The 11,750-nt window shown below is 45.1% G+C and overlaps 1 non-coding gene across 1 annotated transcript; it reads right to left on the bottom strand.

Annotated features, from left to right (window-relative positions):
- Window positions 1-213: 213 nt before the first annotated feature.
- Window positions 214-512, bottom strand: LOC146354433 (signal recognition particle RNA). Its single transcript, XR_014788683.1, has one exon.
- Between the last annotated feature and the right edge of the window lie 11,238 nt (window positions 513-11,750).

Raw genomic sequence — 11,750 nt, 5'->3', positions numbered from 1 at the left:
TTTTTTATGTCTCTATGCCTCTATCACGCATTTGCTCTATCATGCAAGTGCTCTATCACGCAATTGCACTATCGCGTGATAGCGTAATTGCATGATAGAGCACTTGCATGATAGAGCAAATGTGTGATAGAGGCATAGAGACATGAAAGAAATCACCCATCCAGAAAGGAAGAAGTTAAAAAAATCACACCTACAAAGGTTTGGGGTTTTTTTTAGAGCCCGGGTCTCGCTGTCTTGCTCAGGCTATGCTGCAGTGGCTATTCACAGGCGCTGTCCCACTACTGATCAGCAGGGGAGTTTTGACCTGCTCCATCTCCGACCTGGGCCAGTTCACCCCTCCTTAGGCAACCTGGTGGCTCCCGGCTCCCCGGGGATCACCATATTGATGCCGAACTTAGTGTGGACACCTGATCAGCATAGCCCACTGCAGCCCAGAACTCCTGAGCTCAAGCGATCCGCTGGCCTCAGTCTCCCGAGTAGCTGGATTACAGGCTCGCGCCACCGTGCCCAGCTCTACAAAGGGGTTTTTGATGTCACTAGGTCACTATCACACATTTGTCCAGCAATAGCTATGCCCACAAATAGTGGCATTGTGAGGTAGTGAGATGGGGGTGTGTGTGTAGGTACTGCTGACAAAAGTGCTATTTAGGTTTAACATTTAAATTTTTAAAAAGAAGGTAGAAGCTGCCTGGAACACACCTATACTTTGTGGGGATGTCCACCAGTTTAGCGGAAGGCAAGGTGAGGTAAATGTCATGAGGTAGCGCAGAACTCTGATGGCCAGCGCTGAAATGGCAGAAGCAGCAGGGAAACAGGCGGGGAAAAGACTAGGGAAGCACCCCTTGACTGGGGTCAGTGAGGTGAAAGGCACACTTTTGGGCAGGGCTATCATGCTGGAATAAATGTGGAGGGTGATGCACACCACAACAGAAGTGCAGGCAAGCCTGCTGAATTAAGGAAAGCAATCGGACTAAAAGTGGTCTCAGAAGAACCATTTTTTTCTCTGCGAAACTCCAGCATGGTTGTGAGATGGCCACAACGTCATGTATCCCTAAAGACATTCAAACGCAGCCAGCTTGGAGTAAGTCTCTTGTGGAGACACCCCATGGCCAGTGCAATCCTACCCTTACCTCAGAGTACTCTAACGTCAGAGCGTCAGAAATATCCAAAGCCTTGCGAGGTTCATGCCAGCATGAGGGAACTGAGGGAGGAACAGTGTTTTTATTCCTTTCCCCCTCTCCCTGGTCAGGGTTTTCCTGTCATTTTACCAATTCCCTGCCACTGAAACCAGAATTAATCCATGCAGGCACTGGGATGGTGTCATTTACTGGCTGGTTTGGGGTCATGGCCAGGGGCTAGGAGACCTATAGATCCTTTAGATCACAGCTTCTCCCAGGCCTCCTGCTAACACATATCCAGCATGCCCGCTCCCCCCCCCCCGGCCCCGACATCAGTGTCAATGTCAGAGAGGTAAGGGCCAAGATGTTTCCACGGGGGCTGGGAGGGGGGACACAAAGTCAGATCTCCTCCCCTGAGGGCAGACCCCCCTCTGCCCTTGCGTGGAGATTTGATATATATTACTGGCCCAGAGATCATAGGATTGCATCTGAAAGGTGTATTTGCATTTAACATGCATGTTTTCTTCAAAGCCGATTTCATCAGCCAGGGGAAATTACTGGGATTGCAGTAGGTGTGGAGGCAGTTCTGGAATCTGAGCCAAATCGCTTCTTCCACTGTGGCAATCCTGAGGAAAAACCCTCCTCTGAAGTTAGTATTTGCATTAGAAGGAAATCCCTCAGAGGGTTTTCCCCCAAAACAAATAATACCTCCAGCCAGTGTTGTTGCTAGACTCTTAAAAGTTTGGGGCCCAGGTCCATAGGAGACAAACCTGTGCACAATCTGGATGCGTGTGTGTGTATATATATGCAAATTTAGAAATAATTACTAGGATTTATCTACATTCCACAGGAGGCAAAGCCAGCCAATTACTTTCTCATCCAAACAATCTCAAATGAAATAAATTATTTAATTAATTTGCTTTTGGAGGGGATTAATTTGGATTTTTAAAAAAAGCTTAATTGCCATGCAGAAGAAGATTTCAGTGTGTGTGTGTGTGTGTGTGTGTGTGTGTGTGTGTTTGTTGCTGGGGAGAGTTAACCCTTCCCTTCCCAGCTGTAAAATCCTGAAAATCCCCTCACCTCACTCCCTGCACGTCAATTAAGATGAGAAAGAAACCGCTCAGGACTCTATCAAACAGTTCGAGGGCTTTGAGAAACAGATCCAGGGCCAGGGACCCAGCCCAGCCCAGCAATTCCCCGGTCCCCAGCTGATGCGATTTGCATTTTTAAAAAACAACCCCCCCACACATGTTAAATACGCAGACATGTTTAATGTCACATCTAGTTTGGCCCGGAATGGGGCATGCCCAAACCCAGTAATCTGTTAGGCAGGACACAGGGTAGGGGAACTGAAACTCAGTTCCCACTCCAGTAGCTGGTCAGCAATTTGGGCATAAGCCAGTGGGGGGCCCTTATGCCCCTACCGATTCTTTTGCACCCTGCAGGTTTTGTTGCACATGTGGTGGATCCCGCCAATTCCGTTGCACAAGTGGGACCCGCTGCTTGTGCAACAGATATTTAACACTTCCCAGAGGAAGCCCAGAAATGAGCAGAAATGCTTGTCTCTGGATCAGGACGGGTGAGCGGAAGTCCCTGATGTGAGCTCCACCAACCTGCCCCATTCCAGAAACAAGCATTTTGGCTCATTTCTGGTTGCCCCTGGAAGCACTAAATCTCCATTCCACAAGTGGTGGGCACCACTTGTGGACAGGGGTTGGTGGGGCAGGCATATAAGCGCCCCATTGGATTCTGCCCTATGTAAAGTTTCTTTGGAAGCATCTCACATTGGATGTGGAGAAAACTGTGCAGGAGAGAAGCTCACTTTACAGACATCTTCTTAAAATTAAACAAAGTACGTGAAAAGGAGGAGATTTGGAGGGTGCGGGGGGGGAGCTGCAGGGGGGAGGAGATGATGTGGAAATCCCGTTCCACTACTGGTGTCCTTCCCCTGGCAGAACAAGGTTTCTGGATCCAAGCCCAGGTTTGGAGGCCAGGAGCACACTGTCTATAAATCCGCAGAAGGCATTTATTTACAAAATTGCTGTTAGAGGGGTACTTATATTTATTTTTGCAACATATTTTACCCTTCTTTTCTCATAGAGAACTTATTTACAAAAATGCAAGCAAAATGTTTCTGCTGTAACGTAAGACTCTGCCCTTCTTCATGGTCATGTCCTCCTCAGCAGACGTAAATCTTCCACTTGAGTGGTACTAAATGGATAGACTCAGTTCTAGTTTCTCCTGTCTGACAGCATTTTACCTCAGTTTAAAAGTCTGGAGACAATACAGAATGGGTCATACTGTCAAAGAAGAGGCAGACTGTTCTATATAAGAAATCTTAAAAGAGAAATATATATTCACAGAATCAAAACAGGTAGAAATTCTGGGCCCCAAAAACAATATTGTATTTGGTACCTTTTTCCCCAACCAAAATTCTTAATATACAAAAAGACAGTAAGGAACCTGCCAAAGCAGAGAATTTTAATCATCAGGAATGACCAACCTCAGATTGGGTAAATTCAGGTCATGACTCATATGAAAGTGGAAATTTTTCTAATGCTCATGCAGGTGGTACAATAGAGTGCTATTCTCAAACAAGGTCGTGTGGGAAGAGGGCATGGTGGATTGTGGTCATGACTCCTTCTGTTCCTTGAATGAAAAACACAAGCCCTATTACTAGAATTTCAGCTACAGAGACCATATACTGAGAGAGAAAATCAGAGTTTATACTATAGATGAAGATTAAGAACATGACGTAGGAAGAATAGCTGTAATTATTTTTTTAATCTTTTGCTGTCAGGTATTGCCGGAATTTTTTTGGTTGTTGTTAGATGGCAGCAAGATTACAATGATCGCGGTGGATTGATTGGGGAAGGAGTAGCAGGAATGGAAGAATTAGTCAGATGCAGAATCTGAATAATTGTTCCATTCCATATATGCATTGCTGCTCCCTGCCCTTCGAGGACAGCATGGAGGCAGCATAAGGAAGCATGCAGAAGACGAGCATGAGTGAGTTGGCCAACTTTATCCAGATGAAGGCCCAGGATGAATATGAGCAATTATTCTTTCTGACTGGTTCTTTTGATGATGAATGTCTCTGAATCCAACTTTTGTGAGGAGGGAGATAACAAGGAAAAACTAGTGTGCACGTCAACCCTCAGTACTGGTGCAAATATTCATCCTAGGTGCCTATGTGGCTAAAGCTGACCAAGACATTATGCTTCCATTTGAAAGGTGTGTGTGGCTAGCATGTACAGACTTGGAAAACAACAATAGATTTGATAAATATCCCAAGTTTGAGGGATAGTTTGACAATGAAAATACAAATGTGCTCATGAGTAGTACCACTGATCATAGTACATCTTACCTGAGCCATGTGGGCTGCATAAGAGTGTGTTGCCTGGCTAATCTGCACATTTCCGTTTGGATACAACTCTCGCCTGTAATATACAGTTGCTGACTGAAAGTGATATGTTTTCTGCAAAAGATTGATCCTGAGTGTGGGGAAGGGGACAGAAGCGGAGTAAAAAGTAGAGATTCCATGAAAAAAAGAGGGGACAGAGAGGTGAGGGTGCAAAGAAACCTATAGACAGTGGTGCAGGTAGGACTGGACCTTGGAGCAAAGTCCAGGGCCCTGTCGCCAAGTCCTCCCTCGCCCGCTGCCAAATGAGCTCCTAGAGATCAGTAGAGGATAAGGATATCAGGGCAGCAGAAGCAAATTCCATTTTGTTCCTGCATCATGATGGTGCTATGATTTAAATGAGTTTGAAATGGGAAACTGCACATGCTCAGAGTGGTGTTGTTGTTGTTGTTGTTATTTTTAATCAGGTTTGGCAAACAGTTTGGCATCTTCATGTTTGCTGTAGTATGAGGAACGTAGACTCACTTGCAAAGCATGGAATGGCAGTGAGGAAGGAGGAAGAAGAGAAATGCTCAGTGTGGGCTTCACAGCTGAAGTTATACGCACGGCCATCTAAGGGGCCCCCGTAAGACCATTTGGTCCAGAGTCTAAAATTACCTACTTGCACCTGAAACTGCCTGAAGCACATATAACAAGGGGTGTGTGGGTATGAAGGGATATTCTGATTTTAACAGCGACATTGCTGCACCACCCTGATAATTTTACTGAAGGGCAGGATACAAGTCTTCATAATGAACAAATAGCGATTCTTCACTTTCAGTAAAGATTGATATTCCTTTTTCTTCTGACAGAGAGTTTTGACATGGTCAGCTGAACTGAACACGATTATATCCCCATCAACTTGTTCCGTAATTATTACTGTTATTTTTGGCAGCTCTGGTCAGATCACCATAGGTTAATCATACATACATACAAAAAAAAAAAGGCTGATACAGCCGTTTAGGGTCCAATCCTATGCACATTTAGACAGAAAAAAGTCTACATGTTTGTAGGATCCCACCCTTAAAGACTCAGCTGTGAATACTCTCCCATTGCCCAGTCTGGTCAAGAGTATTTTAAATCAGGGTTGGCAAACAGTTTTGCTGTTGTTGTTCTAGAAGAATCTAGAAGCAATTGTAAAGCATGGAATGGTAGTTGGTCGGGGCGCAAAGACAAATGTTAATTGTGTGCCTCCTAACTGAAGTAATAGACAAGGGCTCTCCAAACCACCCCTGCCCCCATAAAACCATGAAGTCCAGGGTCTCAAATCACCTAGTGGCACAACTCTCTGAAATAGTGAGGAAGAGGAAAGGGAAACCATGACCTGGTTTGCACATCATGCTAAGCCATGGTGGGTTGTCACCATAGGTGGTTGCAGGGTGGCTTAATGTGACATCCAAATCAGGTGCAGCTTTTCTGGCGTGGGTTGTTTTCCACAACCAAGCCACCCTGAGAACCCATGGCTTGTAGTACGGTTGTTTAGGGTGGCTTGTTCTCAGGGTGGCTTGTCGTGATGTCTGAACCTGGCAATCACTTCAGTGTGGGTTGTTTAAAATGCCGAGAGAGCCACCTGGCAAGAGCAGCAAAAAACCCTGCTGGCCACTCCTTGTGATCTCGCTAACAATATCCCCTCTGTATTACATCTTGAAATGACAATAGTCAATTTACGCCTTTACTTTGTCAATTCCCTAGACAGTAACATCATTTTTTCCCATCTTAGGAAAAATTTGTGCAAGTTTAACATGTGGGTTTTTTCACCTTCAGGGAGATTTGTGCAAATTTAACTGCATTATTTAATTATTATTAACTTTTGGGGAGATTTGTGCAAATCTGCTAAAGCACAGTAACTGTTCCACTTTAGCGCCGTAAAATTCTACAAAATGTTACAGAAAAACCTCTACTCTGCAAATACACTCACTACTGGAGTAGTAGAGCAGGCTGCTGAGGTTGGGCTGCAAAGGCCCATGGGACATGTGCTGGAAGTGGGCAGTAGGGATGGCGCGGGTGTCCGGTTGCAGCTCAAGCCTGGCGCAAAATTGCTGGTTTGGTCCCGTGGACGCTAGTCTGGAGACCCCGAGCTCTTGCCCGACTCGCCACGTGCTGAGTTAGGCAAGCATGCGTGCACCCAGCCCCTCAGCGAACCGCCTGTCGCCGAGAAAGAAGGGAGCACTTCTCCCCTACTTGTTACAGCAGCAGCGGCACTGGACAGGCTGGTGATTTTATGTAGGGGTTAGAGACTTACATAAAATGACCAGCTTGTCCCTTGCCGCCGCCGCCGCTCTAGCAGGTGGTGGCGGAGGGAAGACGGAAGCACCTATTTTCTTCTCCCCCCTCCCACTACAGTGATGGCAGGGGCAGCGGCGAAGGACAGGCTGGTTGTCTCACGTATGTCTTTTACACTTACATAAAATGACCAGCCTGTCCCTCGCTGCCTCCACCACTGCTGCAGCAGGGATGGGGGGAGAAGAAGGGAGCACCTATCCTCTCCTTCCCCGTCCACTACAGTGGTGGCAGCAGCAGCAGAGACACCCCTGCAGGTACCCATACCTCAATGTGAGCTGCCATCTTGTGTAAAAATGGCGTTCACCTCAAAGAGCGGGAGCCGTGCGACATTCCTGGACTGCTCACCAAGCCCTCCAGGTCTCGTGCAGCCCAGCTTGTGGGGGTAGGTAGCAGCAGGAACTCTGCGAGCGCCTGCCCTCGGTGAGCCCAAGCAAGTTCGTACATCCCTGGTGGGCAGAAGGACTAAGGGGGAAGCAAGCCACGCCAAGCTGCAGAGCGCCTGATTGTCTGTCAGGAGTAACGTGGATGAGCGAGCGAACAACCAACACGGCATCACACATTTTCAGGATGGCTTATTGTGATGTCCAAACTCGCCCAAAAGCAAAATGGGAATGCAGAGTTGGCCTGCCGCTTGTTCCTTAGGTCAGGGAGACTGTCCCTTCTTAAGGTTAAGATGTGGTGTTCCTTTTCAAGTGAAGGATGGAGGCGTGTCATGGGCTATAGCCCTAGGGACAGCAGAGGTTCAACTGCATACTGTTTTCTCTGATTCTGTGGTGGTGTTGCCTTTGGTATGGGAGTTCTGCATTCAAATCCAGCTGTTTTTACCCCTATTACAGTCGTTGTTGTCAGCAGGAACCAGGTTCTGCTTGGTTCCTGCTGGAGGGCAGGAAGAAAGAGGCAGGCCTAATAAATGGGGTGAAAGAGACTACAACTTTATTGAAAGAACATGGCATGCATGCCTCGGCTAAGACCATTTTAAAGGGATAGTTCTAACTCCTTATAAAGAGATGCTCCAGGAGACTGGCATGGTGCCCCCCTGGCATCACTAAGCTCAACCCTGCTACACCTGATGGATTGTAACCCATTACACTTTGAGGGAGAGGCAGATATGAAGTTGGTTCCCCATAGCAGCCATGAATGGAAAAGTCTCAAGATGCTGGAACAAAGATTTTATTTGTAAAAAAAAGCCCAATGTGTTTCAGCCCATTTTTATTTTAAGGCCTTCTTCAAGGGACTGTAAAATAATACAAGACAAGACAGCACATTACTAAAATAACATAGAATTCTAGCATAGAAAGACAAAACATTTAAATCATTGCACACTGCAAAGAGGCCTGTGCATACTTATAAAAATGTCTGCAGAAATTCCTGAAATAATGTCTCCTACTAAAATTCACTAGCGACTTGTGCTCTGAAACCCACAGTTTTTTCAGGTGTACTCCAGATACATCAATTAGCTCAAGTCCTCTCCTATCTGGACAGGACGGTGTTAGAGAGGAAAGGGAATATCTGAAAACTAGATAGTTGTTAAAGAAGTGGAAGAAATGCCTATTCCTCATTAAGTCCCATTTTGGAGTCATTTACATAACCATGCTGTGTTTTTCATGTTTCCCATTACATTGTTCCAAGCAACCAGACAGGTCACAGCATCACCTCTTGTAACCTTGCTGTTGTGGTTTACGCTGCCCCTTGCCCATGCCACCTTATCACTCCTTCTTGCAAAATCTTCTTGCTGCCCCTTGACCATGCCACCTTATCACTCCTTCTTGCAAAATCTGGGTTTCCGGCACAGGCAAATAACAGGAATGTACCGTGTGCCACTTAAAGTGTTTTTCTTGAGAAACCTGAGGTCTATGGATTCTATGCAGAAATTTCACAATCTCTGCTGTGGGAAATATTGTGGCCATATCCTGCCAGTCTGCAGATTTGGAACCTGTTAGAAAAAACAGCTACAGTCTTATAATGAGATCTATTTGCATCGTTAGATACACTTACAATTCCAGTGGGAAGCAATCTCTGACCATGGGGTCAGGAAGTCTACACTAACATTTTATGAACTGAAAATCCAAAGTATTATAAATATGTGCACATATCCCTCATGAAGATTTATTTTATGTAGTTCTCTAAAGGCGCAATCCTATGCATATTTAGACAGAAAAAGTCCTGGCTTGGGCATGCTGCAAGTAAGACTTTATTCTGTCTAAACGTGCATAGCACTGCGCTCTAACATTTTTACTCTGCACTTCAAGGTCCAAGCCTTCATAGAGTGGCTCACAATATAACAAGTCCAAATATGTTATTTTAAAACAATAAAAGCCCAATAGAACCAAAATAATAACAAACAGAAAATCAGCAAATGAAAAATTTAAAACCCAGAAACCCAGAGCAAACATAAAACTAGGGAAATTGTATGGAAGATTAGTTTCAGTTCATTTTTGATCAGGATTTACCTTCTGGAAAGAACACAGACTCAGAAGCAATCTGAGAGGTCCATACAGTTCCGAGCTCGCAATGTGATTCGTAGACCAAAAAGAATGTGTTCGACAGCATACATACATTTAAAAACAAGCATTAAAAATGTGTAATTTTGAAAAATGCATGCAAATACACTTTAATCAATGGGAGAAGCATGTGTACATTTCAAAGATGTGCAAAATCGATGTGTACATTTGAAAAAACACACAAAACTATACACAGAGTTTAGTGCAAAAAGAAAAAAAGCTCACAATCTTGGAATGAGCTTCGAGATGGAATTTGGAGAACTTTGGTAAACTCAAGTTTTGCTCACTTGCACATCCCTGCATATAACATAGACAGCAGCAGAATCAAAGGCTTGCTGAAGAAAAAACGAGCTTCAACTGCCAGAGTAACACAAGTAAGGAAGGAACAAATCTAGGCTCTTGTAGTGATGAGTTCCACATAGGGCGTGCCACCACAGAAAAAGCCCTCTCATGCATTGCCACCAACCATAGAGTAGACAGCAATGGCACACACAAGATGTAGCCTATATATTATTGTTAATATTATTATTTACATTTCTATACCACCCAATCTCTGGGTAGTTTACAAAAGATTAAAACCTTAAAAATACAATATAAAACATAGTATAAAAACCATTTACATACAAAACAATTTAAAACACTCAACAATAAAAATCCCAGGACCAGTTAAAACCTTATCATATGTTGTCAAATACCTGAGAGTAGAGGAAAGTCTTAACCTGGTGCCGAAAGGACGACAATGTTGGCACCAGGCTCTGTGGCGAGAGCATTCCACAGCTGGGGGAACCACCACCAAGAAGGCCCTCTCCCTTGCTGCCACTCTCTGAACTTCCCTCAGAGGAGGGCCCTGGAGGAGCGCCTCAGACAACTATTGTAGTGTAGAGGTAGGTTCATACCGGGAGAGGCGCTCCATCAGGTATTTCAGTCCTGAGCCGTGTCGGGCTTTATAGGTCAAAAGCAGCACCTTGAATTGGGCCCAGAAACATAGTGGCAGCCTGTGCAAGCAGGCTAGAATTGGTGTTATATGTGCAGATCTTTTGGTCCCCACAATCAATATGGCTGCTACATTTTGCACAAGCTGCAGCTTCTGAACCATCTTCAAGGGCAGCCCCACATACAGTGCGTTGTAGTAATCCAACTTGGAAGTTACCACAGCATAAACTAATGAGGCCAGACTACTGCCCAGATAGGGGTGTAGCTGGGCCACCAACCAAAGCTTGTAACCAGCTCTGTGCCCCTGAGGCCACCTGAGCCTCCAGTGATAAAGATGACTCCATTTTAGTTATACGATATAACTAAAGACTTTAAACTTACAAACATTATTAGGAATCTGCTTCAGAACTGTAGGTTTTTCATGGAATTCCAGGGAAGACGAAGTAGGTGGAGGAATCATAGGAATGGTCTACCACAGGGAAGTGTATTAGCTCCAACTCTCTTCAATATCTACACTAACGATCAACCGCTTCCCGCAGGCACTAATAATTACATATACACTGACGATCGGGCAGTGGCCACACAAGGAAAAACATTCGAGGAGGCAGAACAATGATTAATGGAAGCTCTGGAAGAGCTGGACCGATATTACTGTGAAAATCAGCTAAGGCCAAATCCAGCAAAAACTCAGGCATGTGCCTTCCATCTATGCAATAGGCAGGCTGCTAGGAAGCTGCAAATTACATGGAAAGGAGTGTTATTTCAGCATTGCACTAACCCTAAATATTTAGGGGTTACTTTGGATAGGGCCTTAACATAAAAACAGCACTGCATCAACACTGAACTGAAGGTCAGCAGAAGAAATAACATCATTAGGAAATTAACGAGCACTACTTGGGGTTCTAAACCAAGGATTCTTAAGACTACAGCATTAGCCCTCTGCCACTCGGCCGGCGAATATGCCTGCCCAGTTTGGTACAAATCAGTACATGCTGGGCAAGTTGATGTCGCTTTGAATGGAACAAGTAGAATAATTACCGGATGTCTAAAACCTACTTCTCTAGATAAGATCTACCATATAGCTGGCATTGCCCCGCCTGCTGTTCGTAGAGAAGCAGCAGCACACAAAGAGAGGCTTAAATCCTCAATATCCAACAACATCCTCTTTACGGCCTACAACCAGCTCCTCAGAGATTAAAATCCAGGAAAAGCTTCCTCAGATCGATGGAAGACTTTGATGAATTCAAAAGTAGAATGGACTTATGGAAAGCTACAAAGAATCAACACCGGATGGAACCAGCAGAGGAGCTGGCACCCGGTTCCGATGAAAGCTGGGAAGTTTGGAAATCATTGAATAGGCTGCGCATGGGCGCAACAAGATCTAGAGATACTTTGACTAAATGGGGCTATCCGGAGATCTCTGCCCTATGCGACTGCGGAGACTTGCAGACAACAACACATCTGTACACTTGCCCTTTGTGCCCTGACCAATGCACACATGAGGACAGAACACAG

Source organism: Heloderma suspectum, chromosome 2, assembly GCF_057233095.1.
Source record: "Heloderma suspectum isolate Gila_16-S chromosome 2, 16-S_ref, whole genome shotgun sequence".
Taxonomy (NCBI): domain Eukaryota; kingdom Metazoa; phylum Chordata; class Lepidosauria; order Squamata; family Helodermatidae; genus Heloderma; species Heloderma suspectum.
Note: the sequence above shows the minus strand (reverse complement) of the source record. Positions and strands in the feature narration are given on the sequence as shown.